A 12,436-nucleotide genomic window follows, 5' to 3' on the forward strand; every position below is an offset into this window, starting at 1 on the left:
GGGATCATGCCTGCAGAGGAGCCTCCACTCAGGTGACTTCCTCCCTTGGCCTGACTACCCCTGGGCTGCAACCTCAGGACCAGTGCAGAGAGCAGAGTACTGGGGGGTAAAGTCAGGTGGTCAGAGGGTGAAACGACAGTTCTGCTCAGCCAGAGTGAAAGCAGCACCTCTTTTGTTTGCAACTCACAAAAGCCAACCCGAGTTTGCTTGAGTAGTGAAGGGCAAGTTATTGAAAAGATGCAGGGTACAAATGTAAGGAGATGTCAGGAATGGAACTGAGATGCTAACCCAGTTTTCAATCACTCTCATCTTTAATCTCTGCTCATTTTGGCCTGGCTGTTCTATTCTTCTATCTCTGCAGATCTGCTGCCTCTGCTTCTCTGATCGACATCACTGGCAAATAACGCACATCCCACATTCCAAGGCTTAGGCTTTACCAGCATAGAGGAAGGAGAGTAAAGCAGCCAGTCTCTCTGTGCACCTAGATAGGTAGATAAATATGTAGATGTAGATGCAGATGTCAACACAGACATTGATGTGGATTGTAGCCTATCAATCTAGATTTCAAATCCACCACGTCGGGTTTCTGAGGTGCCCATCTTGGCTCAGGTCCACACCCCTAGTCTGAACAATTACTCCCGGCACTTGGTATTTTATTTGATTGGGGCCCCCAAATGAGGGAGAGGGTAAAGGGGGAATCTGTGATCCTAGCACATTCTGTAAGAGTCCACAGCAGCCTAACGAGTTGGGCCACTTTGAAAGCCAGAATCATGACTCTAACATCAAGAGGAGCCCGATAGTTCCAGGATTACCGTGTCCCCGTAGGACAGGGAAAGTGAACCTGAGCCAACAGGATGCTGGTCAGAACCAGACTGGACTGCCGACAGTCAGGCAGACCTGCTCCTCCCAATAGTTCGCAGTATTTAATTGTCCCCTTCAGAAATAAATAGAACTGCTTTAAGGGAAAAGGGGGGGAGGGGCCAGTTAGCTCAGTTGGTTAGAGTGTGGTGCTAATAACACCAAGGTTGTTGGTTCAATCCCCACATGGGCCACTGTGAGCTGTGCCCTCCTAAAAAACAAAATAAATAAAAAAGTAGGGCGAGAGATTTTGAAAAAGAGAGGGAATGACATTTACTGCTGTTTGATGGGGCAGTTTGCAATCTCTATATATTACCTTTCCTATCTAAATAGAGTTGAGAACTGAAGTGTCATCGGACTTAAGGACGGAGTTTTAGGCTGCTGGTGTTCCCGTCCTGCTCACTGTTTATTTTCCTCAGTGGAATTAGAGGTAGCTTGGCAATTCCATTCCACTAATTGGGTATCATTCAAAAGAAAACCAAAAAAACACAACAACAATGAAACAGTGAGGGTTAAGGAGGCTTCCCTTCTCACTACAATTTGTATACAGTAATTTAAGTTTTTCTTTATTCCTCCAAGACAGATTAGGTACCCCTTTCACAAATGGGGTAGCTAATCCAAACACTGGCTTTATAATTGCTATTTAAAAGTTGGTAACAAATTGTGTGTGTGTGTGTGTGTGTGTGTTGTATTGTGGGAGAGTCGGGAGAAATTCTAATGGGGAAAACATTTTCTATTGATTCGCTTTTTAAAATGTGTATATTGCACATCTGTGATGGAGAGAAAAAGCAATCTGGGTCAGCTCTCTGAACTGTTATGCTTTACACACATCAATGTACACACCACAAGGGATTTGATCGGGCATTTTCAGTGTGCTCGAGAATTGAGGCCAAGCGGTAGAACCCTATAGGAATGTTGTGAAGTTTGAAGGCAGTAACAAAGTGATTGTCAAACTTTAATGTGCATTTGAATTATGTGAAGACCTTGATAAAAACCCATATTCTGATTCAGTAGGTCTGGAGAAGGGCCTGAGAGTCTGCATTTCTAACTGACTCCCAGATAATACTGATGCCGTTTTCTGGGATTACATTTTGAGAACCACATGCAGAGACAGAGGCTGGCGTCTAAATCAGGAAGTAGACATTGCCATACAGACCGACGTGCATGGTGGTGCAGACACTGGCCATACCCCCACACAGGCTATTCCCTTGCACACCTGGTGAAAGTCATCTCTTACTTTTTAGTAAGGGGAAAGTGGAGACTTCAAAACACCCAGTTCATATTTCTTGCCACCTGTCTATTCCATTATTTCCCACACTACCTAGAAGTTGAAAATTTTCTGAAATTTTCGTCAAAAATTCTTTCAGCAGTAGGTTGTAAACCCCTACATTTTTGCTTGCACACACAACAGACGATGTTTAGCAATTTGTCATAGATATTAATATGTGTATGTACAAAAAGATAGACATTTCCCCCACAGAAGGAGAAAAGAAGTTCTACTTAAAGGGCAGTTAGCCAATTTCTGACATATCGCAGAGTTTATTTGTTCACATCTTCCAATATCTGAGATACTTAATATACTAAGTACTCTGGGTCCATTCCCTGTGATTCGGTTTATCCATTTCTGTGTTGTTTTCTTCTTGTTTTATACCAAGAGCTGCCCTGAAAACACCAGGAAGCACAAAACCAAAGCAAAGAGCAGAAAGCTACTGGAGAACCATTCCAATGTTCTCCTCTTCTCTGAAGTTTTCCCCCAACACATTTGCCTCTCCAACCCTGGCTACCATTTTTGAAGAATAAATTATTCTGTGCTATTACGGCCCTTGGGGCATGCCCTCTGGAAAGACCTATCCAAGTTTATGATAGCTATGTTCTGTTGCCTCCCCTACTCCACTATCTTTTAAGCTCCTCAGAGAAATCTTACGATTTATTTGTCACTGTATTTCCTAAACAAAACAGAGTGTTTGATACAGAATAGGTATTCAATAGACTTTGAATTGAACTGAATTGAATTGAATTGAACTGTATTGCATATCAGTGAAAAAAAATTATCCCCAAGCCATTTGGAGAAAATGAGAACTATGGCTTCTGAAGTAAGAATGGGGCAGGGACAGTTCTATAATACAGAGTGGTGAGAGAAGATCACTTGTAAAGGAGTCTAGAAATAGTTCAGTCTGGCTGGTGTACAACGTGAGTGAATATCAGGAGAGAAAGCTAAGCAGGAGACAGAACCTCAGCGGCTATAGACCTACACTAAATAGTTTAGAATATATATCCTATGAGTTCTAGAGAAGCATGAAAACTATTTTAAGTCGTGACATGATCCTATTTGGGTTATGACAGAACATTAGCAACAAAATAAAGGATAAATTGGAGTAGATTGAGACAAGAGGCAAGAATTTAATGCTTAAGACCCTGATCCTTGGAGGGTTGGAAGATAATGTTCAGTGGACTCAGGGTAGGTGTGCAAATGTGCCTCCATCTCTGGTATCATCTGAGAGCTGCCTAAAGATGTTCAATGTCTTTTCTAGGATTTTGAGAACACATTGGGTTACATTTGAAAAACAACAAAAATGGGCCTCTCCTCCAAAGATATGAGAAATTTATTTTTGCGTTAAAAGCCCATAAATGTATGTAAGATTCTGGGGGGTGGCCATTTTGGCAAAATGAATTTACCATCAGGCTGTTTGATTTCACTTCCTGACTTTCATGAAATATATGTATAGAGAAAGCATGAGACTCCCCACTGGGCTCTGCACTCATGTGCATCTGCCGTCCAATTTACAGCTTGTGAAGGAGGTGTTAATTAGTTGGCAGAAGCACCTGAACAGGGAGTACTAGGTTGGCTGAGGGGGTGGGAAGGTCTCTGGCATTTCCTTATTCACAGAGGCAGGAAAAAAGAAGTAAGGAAACTCACATTGCTGTCCAAAATGGCAAACTCCAAGCCAAGACAGGTACCTCTCTTCTCTAAAAGTGAGTCTATTTTTGGATGTGTGATTAATATCACATTAATAAATGCTTGTAGGAATTTAACTTTTTTATATACTACTCTCTGACTTTAAAAGATCTTTCAGAAAAACATGGTGAGCTTTTGCTACTGAGTAGGGTAAAATTAACATTGAAGAAGGAGTAAGATGAATTCCCACAGGAGGAAAAGTGGAGAATGCATCTTCCCGGAGAGGGCAGAGGGCAATGAGCCAGGAGTCCCGGAGGTGGATCATGGAGAAGGGAAGTCACAAATCCAGGTGGAGCAGAAAGGACCTTTCATTTATGGTCAATAAAAACAAGTTGGCTGAGTTGAAGTAGAGGGTTCCAGGCCACCATTTGTTGGGGGAGAATAAGGCTAAATAAAGATCAGCTCATACTTTCTTCAATTTGTATGTAATTAAAGTTCTGTAACTCAGAATGAACAAACAGTGGGTGAAACAAAATAAAGGCAGAGTAACTGGATGTCATCATTTTAGAGGTGGCACAACTGAGGTGCAGAGAAGGAAAGTGACTTTCCCAAGGATATTATTAATGGTGGGATCATAGCTTGAACTTTGGATTCCTGACTTTCTGCCCATTCCTCTTTCCAAATCACTGCACTGTTTTTCTAAAGGTCTTCAGAGCACATCTGGGACAGTACCCCCAAATCTGATTCAGCACAGCAACTCTTAATAGCACTGAGATGTACAGTATTATTGCAGAAATAGTAGGAGGGACAAAGAAAAAGAGATATGACCAGAAAAAAGACATGGACACACAAAATGTGAGATACCTAGGTATTCATGCTGCTGATGATCACCAAGAGGGAATGAATCAAAAAAAATGGGTGAAATATAAACTTGCAGTTAGTGGATAAACATCACATGTACCAATGTAGCAGAAGACATTGTGTATAAAACTCAGAGGTGCTCAGAGTACACCTATAAAGAATATAGACAGACCACTTACTTTTTACTTTGAAAAATGCCACTGCAACTTCATAAAATACAACTTGCACTGAAGCAATGCAAACAAGAAAAAACAACAACAGCATAAATTGAGCTTCTAGTAACTCAGCAAGCATTTTTTGGCTGCCAAGGTACAAGGTACCTGAATAAAGAGAGGAGACCCTTTTCATCCAACCTCGGATGGCTGCGCCTGAATGAAGCTGAGGTGTCTAAACAGAGAAAGACAGAGCGGAGGAAATTCAGTGGGAAAGACAAATGAGGGCAGGGCCTCTCCAGAAGATCAGAGAGCTCCAAGCTCTGCTGCTTCCTTCTGTAAACCCTAATTAGCTCACAAGAAGACAAAACACAGTGTTTTCCGGACACATACCCCAGGAAAACAGGAATTCTTGAGATATATAATTAGGAGCATTAGCAAGGACTAGAGGGGAGCGGAATAGAATGTGGAAAGAGGTTGATTGGATAATAATCTCCCTAGAGAATTGTGGGAGGTGGGCCCTTAGGGCTGTTCTCAACTGACTTCCTTGAGGGCTCTGTGCTCAAAATGTTGAGGACAGAGATTGGAAAATCAAAAGGGACTTGCTTACTCAAATTTACCAAATATTTTCTCTGTTCTAAAGCTCTGGTTTCCAGGCCAATCTGACACATAGTAGATTTTCAATAATGTTTACTAATGAGGAAATAAAGTAAAATGAAATGGTAAAGGAAATTCCCACATTTCCTGTCTGTCCTCATCTCCTATGTGGTATGAGTTGTAAGAGTATTGGCAGAGATAAAGTAGGCTACCTTTCATTACAAATAAGGCCCTTCTACTTGTCTTGCAGTAGCCTCAAAGAGTTTGTACAAGCCAGCAAAGGGAAACCAGGATGATATTTCCATTGCTTGAGGATTCGTTAGGTGTAAAAAGGATAACAGAGCTAGGGTCTCCTCTATAGCCTATGTGGACAAGATCGCTATTGAAGAGGGTTGGTTCAAATCCAGCATCTACTACTTACTAGCTGTGTGACCTTAACAAAGGTATTTGCTCTTTCTGAGTCTTGGTTTGCTGAGCTGCAAAACGAACATGACTTATACAGGTTGTTGTAGGAATTAAGAAGATCATGTCCCCAATAAGTGATAGTGAGCAAGCTGAGGCAGTAAGCTCATACGTTCATTTACCCAAATGTGTGTTTTGGACTCCGTTTATCTTGGAAGACTCACCAGGAAACTTCATTGCTCAAAATTAGACATTCTACACCTGGGAGGTTTATTGGGATTTTTTTATGGCTCAGGTGGGCGTTTGGCAATGCCAACTTTCAAAGATTTTCAAGTTAAAATTTTTGGGGCTAGGCTTTATGGTGTCAAACTTTGAGGCCATTAATCCATTTTTTTGAAGTATTTCTAATTTAGATTTTCCATTAATTTTTCTTAATTGTAGTAAAATAGACATAACATAAAAATTGCCATTTTAACCATTTTAAAATATTAGTTCTGTGGCATTAAGTACATTCATGTTGTTGTGTAACCATCACCATCAGCCACCTCCAGAACTTTTTCATCTCCCCAAACTGAAACTCTGAACCCATTAAACAATTGCTCCCATTCTCCCCTCACCTAGCCCCTGGCAACCACCATTCTACCTTCTGTCTCTATGTATTTTACTACTCTAGAAATTTCATATAAGAGGAATTATATATTTGTTCATTTTGTGACTGATTTATTTCACTAACATGTCTTCAAGTTTCATCCCTATTGTAGCATGTGTCAAAATTTCCTTCCTTTTCAGGCTGGATGATATTTCAGTATACTCGTATGTATAGACCACACTTCGTTTATCCATTCATCCTTAGATGGAGACTTAGGTTGCTTCCACCTTTTTGCTATTGTGAATAATGTGGCTTTGAAATTAAGTATACAATTAATTTATTTTTTAAGAAAAAGATTTGACCCTGTTCATAGGTATTTTCTTGATCTACCTCTGATAATAACTGGGTTGGTTTTCCCTTCAAACATATCACCTTCACACACACACACACACACACACACACACACACACACACACACACACACCAGCTCTCACCCCAGTTCAGTCAGCTGTTGAGACATATGAATTTACAGTTAATCTAAAAACTCTGAGTAGCTGTAGTCCAGTCACTTGCTAGAAAGTATAATCTGAAATGTAATATGTTTCAGTACCCTTCAAAAGATCAACTGAGAAACACAGCTTGTTAAATGAGAGCTACGTAAGCTTTACTCTTTCAAATCTATCCCTAAATTAAGCCAGACTCCATTCCAATAACTGGGATGTATTGCTTTAGTGTCCACAAAAGTGATTTCTCTGAATTATGCTTTGGTAAAAGGGCTATACTTAGCTTCAAAATTTCTTGTCCATGGTTTTATGAAACTACTGTGTTTACTGTAGATATCATGTGAAATATTGTTCATTTTTTTCATATCATACCCTCTTTAGCAGGCTCCATGAAAGAAATTGTTCTCTGGGGTCAGTATCAGCTATGCCTTTCTGGAGCTACTGGTTTATTTTTTGCTCATGGGCACTGAATTGTATAACTAATTGTGTTCCTATCATTGCTTTGGCTACTAGGAAGCTTAGATTCAAATTTGCTACCCACTTATAACAAAAGGCATGGAAATGTCTAGCATGAATGTTGTGCATTAAACTCTCCTTTGTCCCACACTTTTCAATATGATTTATTCTTTGCCATGATTTTCTCACTTATTCCTTGTTGCCATTGTGCATTTGTGGAAATCAGAGTTTTTAAAATGAGAATTTTCATTCAAAACTCTTGGCTACTGCAAATAACAGAAAGCAATTCTAATTAGCTTCACCATAAATTAATTGAAAAATGTATTCATGGGAAAGCTATTTGCTTAGCTCATAAAATTATTGGGAAAGGTAGAGAATGGTGCTCAAAAAATAGGAAGTATCCCAGAGATGCTAGGCAATGGCCGGTACAGACATGCCTATGGAGGAAGGGAGGGGAGAGAAGAGAAAGGAATGGAAGGGAAGGGAGGAAAAGCAAAACAAAAGAACCAATCCAAAAGAGAGCAAGAGTTCTGGAAAGCTTCAAGAAAGAGAGCACTTTCAACACCACTGCTTCTTCCATGAGAAGCCCGGCTCTATGGCAATCCTCTTTTCTGTGTGGACTCAGGCAGGTCTTAGCAGATCTCAAGCCCTTTGTCCCTTTCCATAGTCACACACACATTTTATTATCTGACGGTCAGGCTTCTATGAAGATTACACACGTGACATAGATAAGATCATTTTAACCCTAGGTCCCCCATCCCCACCATGGCAAACCACTGCAAATACCTACATCTGACAAGTCCATTTTTTCCTGGCTACCTCTCCACTCTGTGCTCCTCCTTCTCTTCCGAGCACACTGCTCACTTGTCTAAACTCTGCTTCCAACTTGGTAAAATGAAAGCCCTGTTGTTAATAGAACCATACTCCTTAGAATGCAGTTTCCTGACCACCTATTGCTGTCTGAGCATACACCCCTTCACACATAGAGACATCAAGTGCCTTATTAAATATCCTTCAGGTCTATAAAGGGCTATCCTTTAGAAGAGCTCAGGTAAATACAAATTTCTCCATACTATTATACATCAAAAACTTCACCTCCTCATTCAGTGGGCTGGAAATTCCACCCTGCCCTCATTCAGTTTGAAGGAAACTCATCCTGAGCCGAAATGTCTAAAAACTTTCAGATATATCCAGGGTGTGACTCAAATATACTTCCAGAAGTTAAGTGCTGTATTAGCATATCTAAAGCTTTTGACCCTGTCCCCCTTTATATTCTCCACAATACCAAGAAAGTATTATCACAGTGAGACGATCTGTGTGACACCAGAGGAAAAGGAAGTAAGTCAGAATGTGTCAGCCTCCTTCACAAGGGGAGTTTCCTGACTAAAGGACTGAAAGCGTCATTGGCTTTTGTAGGTAAATACCGATATCCTGTTCACATGGTGGAATGACTGCAGAAATCCGCACAGCTTGAGGTTATCAGTACTACTTCCATGCTCACCAAGTAATTTTCAAATTAAAATTTGATTTCCCGTGTAGATTTTCATCCTAGGGAAGGATACATTGACATGCTGACATGAATGTCTGGGCGGCCCTTTGCCTTTTCTAAATCTTGCTGTAAACAAACATATTGGTCTAGGGGCAATACACTCTTTTGTGAGTTTGTGAGTTTAGCCTGTGTAGGATGGTCCCCTGGGCCCCCTTAGCTGTGACTGCACTGAGACAGTCACATTTTCAGATCTATAAAGCTAAGCATCCCGCCACGATGCTCAGGTTGCATTCATCCCTTACTCCGGCCCTGTGAGGTCCTGTAGAAGTAGCTGACAGGAGCCTTAAATAATTACAATACTTACCATTACTGAGCACTTCCTATATGACAGGCGTTATTCTACATACCCTTTTGTAAAAGAGAAAAATTAACAAATTTAATTCTATCATCCCTACAAGGTAGGTACAATAATCATCAGCATTTAACAGACAGGGAATCGGAAGCACACAGGAGTTCAAACACTTGCCCAAGTGGTAGAGTCAGGATTCAATGCCAGGCAGTGTGACTCCCGAGCTTGCACTCTCAAGTGTTAGGCTAAGGGCCTCCAAGGATTGGTGACATTTATATCTTTGCTCTACAACTGTTATGTTTTGGACAGACTACAGATAGCACATCTGGAAATTGTTCATCTGAAGTCATTGGATAGAAACTATGTCTAGTGGCTTAGAGTTGCTTTGATTTGGGAAGCAAAGCAAAACAAAACGGGGAAGGAAAAACCCCAACACATGTGGTATAGTCCAGGTTCTGCAAACTGTCCCAAAGTCATGTTTCAGCACGGGAACCAACCAAGGAGACTTAGCCAAAAATCCACATGGATGTTGAAGGATCATTCCAGGGCAAAGACTCCTCCTTAATTGGTGCAAATGATCTTTTTAGACTTCTGCCTCTGCACGCAGAGCTCCTTACCAGTTATTTATGATAATTGCATTAACAGACACTACATATGTGGTGGGGCCTGCAGAGGTGAGCTGCTAACATCAAGCCTCAAACAAGGTGCAAGAGGACAACTTGGTAAACCTTTCAGCCAAGCTGTCCTTTCTCAGTTGTCCCCTTATGTTCAGTCTGTGTCAGGCATTTCGATTTGCTGGCGAACAATGCTGTTTGCTTTGATTTTCTCCATTCAGACACATCACCAGGATTTATAGTACAAACTGAGTCTAATTGTTTGTACCCATCCTTTCTTTGAACTTATACAGCTAAGGCCTGAGCGTCTTCTATGAATTTAGAGCTAGAGCGTGATGGATTCCCACCACCACAGCTCCAACATCTGGCCCAGGCCATATGCAAATAATAGCCTGAGTTGGGATGTCCCCATCAATAATGAAGTTATTTCTCTGAAGGAAAGTTGACAAAAGCCAAACCATTTAATTAGAGACTCTCCTCTAGAGTCATCCAGGGTCAACATTTTGTCTAATACTGCCTGAGAAATCACCAAGTCCCAGTCAGTGCACCTTTAAAAAAATAATAAAATAAAGTTTATTGGGGTGACAATTGTTAGTAAAGTCACATAGATTTCAGGTGTACAATTCTGTATTACATCATCGATAAATCCCATTGTGTGTTCATCACCCAGAGTCAGTTCTCCCTCCATCACCATATATTTGACCCTTTTACCTTCATCTCCCACCCCCACCCCCCTTACCCTCTGGTAACCACTAAACGATTGTCTGTGTCTATGAGTTTTTGTGTCTTCATTTGTTTGTCTTGTTCCTTTGTTGTTTTCAGTTTTATATACCACATATCAGTGAAATCATATGGTTCTTGACTTTTTCGGTCTGAGTTATTTTGCTTAGCATAATAACCATGTACTTCACTAAGATATACTGCTTCTCTTTCAGTGTTTTTACATTTAATCGTACCCTTTGTGGTATTGTAATATGGGATTCCCAGAGCTAGAAAATGTTTTCATCAATGATAATTTGTGCTGGAAATATTTACTACTAACAAGAAAAAGAGCGATTCACAATGTAAGTTGCAGCTTCCTTTCTGAGCAGCTGTACCTGAGTATAAAGCCTGGCACTGCCCCGAGCCTGGCCCCAGTTTGTGCCTCACTGGCCTTTCTCACCCTGACTCTAATTAGGGTCTGATCTCTTTGACACATGGCACAGGTCTTGATCGCTCCGCCTGACCATATCTCAGCCTGCTGTATCCTCTCCTACTCTGTGACCAAGCACTTATGCCCGACTCTCCTGGAACCTTCTCATTATTCCATGACCTCCCTTAAATTCAGCTGCAATGGCCCCTCTGGCCCAGGCACTGCTGACCAAGCCTCTCATGGAATGTGGTGCTTTCTATCTTTTCCTCTCCCAGTGACTATCATTTTTGAGTGACGCATTAATTTTCACTCACTTCGTCAGCCCTAGAGGCAAAAATTCCCTTAAATAACAGGGACAAGCCCCACCCTCTCCTCTAAATGGCTGGGACCCTTACGTTTTTATGGCTGATTTAGCAACCAAACAGTTTGACTCAAAAATGCACGTATTGAATATTTTGTCGCCTGCAAAATAATACATACTAACTGCAAAAATTGCAAAAAACGTGTAACAGAAGGTTCTTATTATTCACATCCCCATGAGACAACCACTGTTAACAGTTTAGTACATATGGATCTATCCATATATACATACAGTATATAATTATATATGTCTATAATTTGAGTTATACTATTCATAGATTAATGTATATAGTATAGTATAATTAATGTCGTAAAACTTTTTTTTCCCACTTAATCATACAACCTGAACATCTTTTCCTATTGGTACAAAGAAACCTACCTCATTTTTAAAAATGTTACATTTATACATTGTATAAATGTACCACAATTTATTAACAAATACCTAATGGTAACAAATACATCTGGTTTGTTTTCATTTAATTTGCTATGACGATGAGCAGGGTAAATCTTTGGACATGAATCTTTGCTTACTTTTGTGAATATTTATGTAGAGCTTAGATTTTTGGACATGGCAAAGCACCTCTGAGCCTCAGTTTCTTTTCTATAAAATGAGGATGACTTGTAGAAGATTGTGAGAATTAGATGAGGTCAATTAACATTGTGGTAGACATGTGGCACGCTAGCTCCCCAAAACCCCTATCTAAACCTCTGCCTCAGTTGGAAATTTTCTACTTTAATGAAATCTTGGTTGAGGATCAAAACTTCCTTCCAGAATAAGTACCCCAAATGCCAGATGCTCACCTTCCAAGACTTCTTTGCGGCCAGGCAAAATCACAGGACCTCGTCAGATGCAGCAGTCAGGACACCAGTCAGATGCACTCACAGTACATCTTGACTTGCGTGATGCTGACAAAACAGTCAAGGTCAGGGAGCACACTCACTCTCTCTCTTTTGTTAGCTATGGCAGTAATGGTAAAAGCAAGATCAAGTTCTCATTAGAGAAACAGCCAGGGTGCAAACTGTAGATTGAGTGCATGGTGACTGACAGCAGTAGGGCCTTCGTCACTGACACAGTTCTCAAGCATGATTTTGGACATTGTTTCTGGCAACTTAACCTCAAACTTCATTCAGACATCGCTACCACTCTGAATTACTCAAAATCCTATGAATAAAGTCAT

This window comes from Rhinolophus hipposideros (assembly GCF_964194185.1).
Source record: "Rhinolophus hipposideros genome assembly, chromosome: 11".
Lineage (NCBI taxonomy): Eukaryota > Metazoa > Chordata > Mammalia > Chiroptera > Rhinolophidae > Rhinolophus > Rhinolophus hipposideros.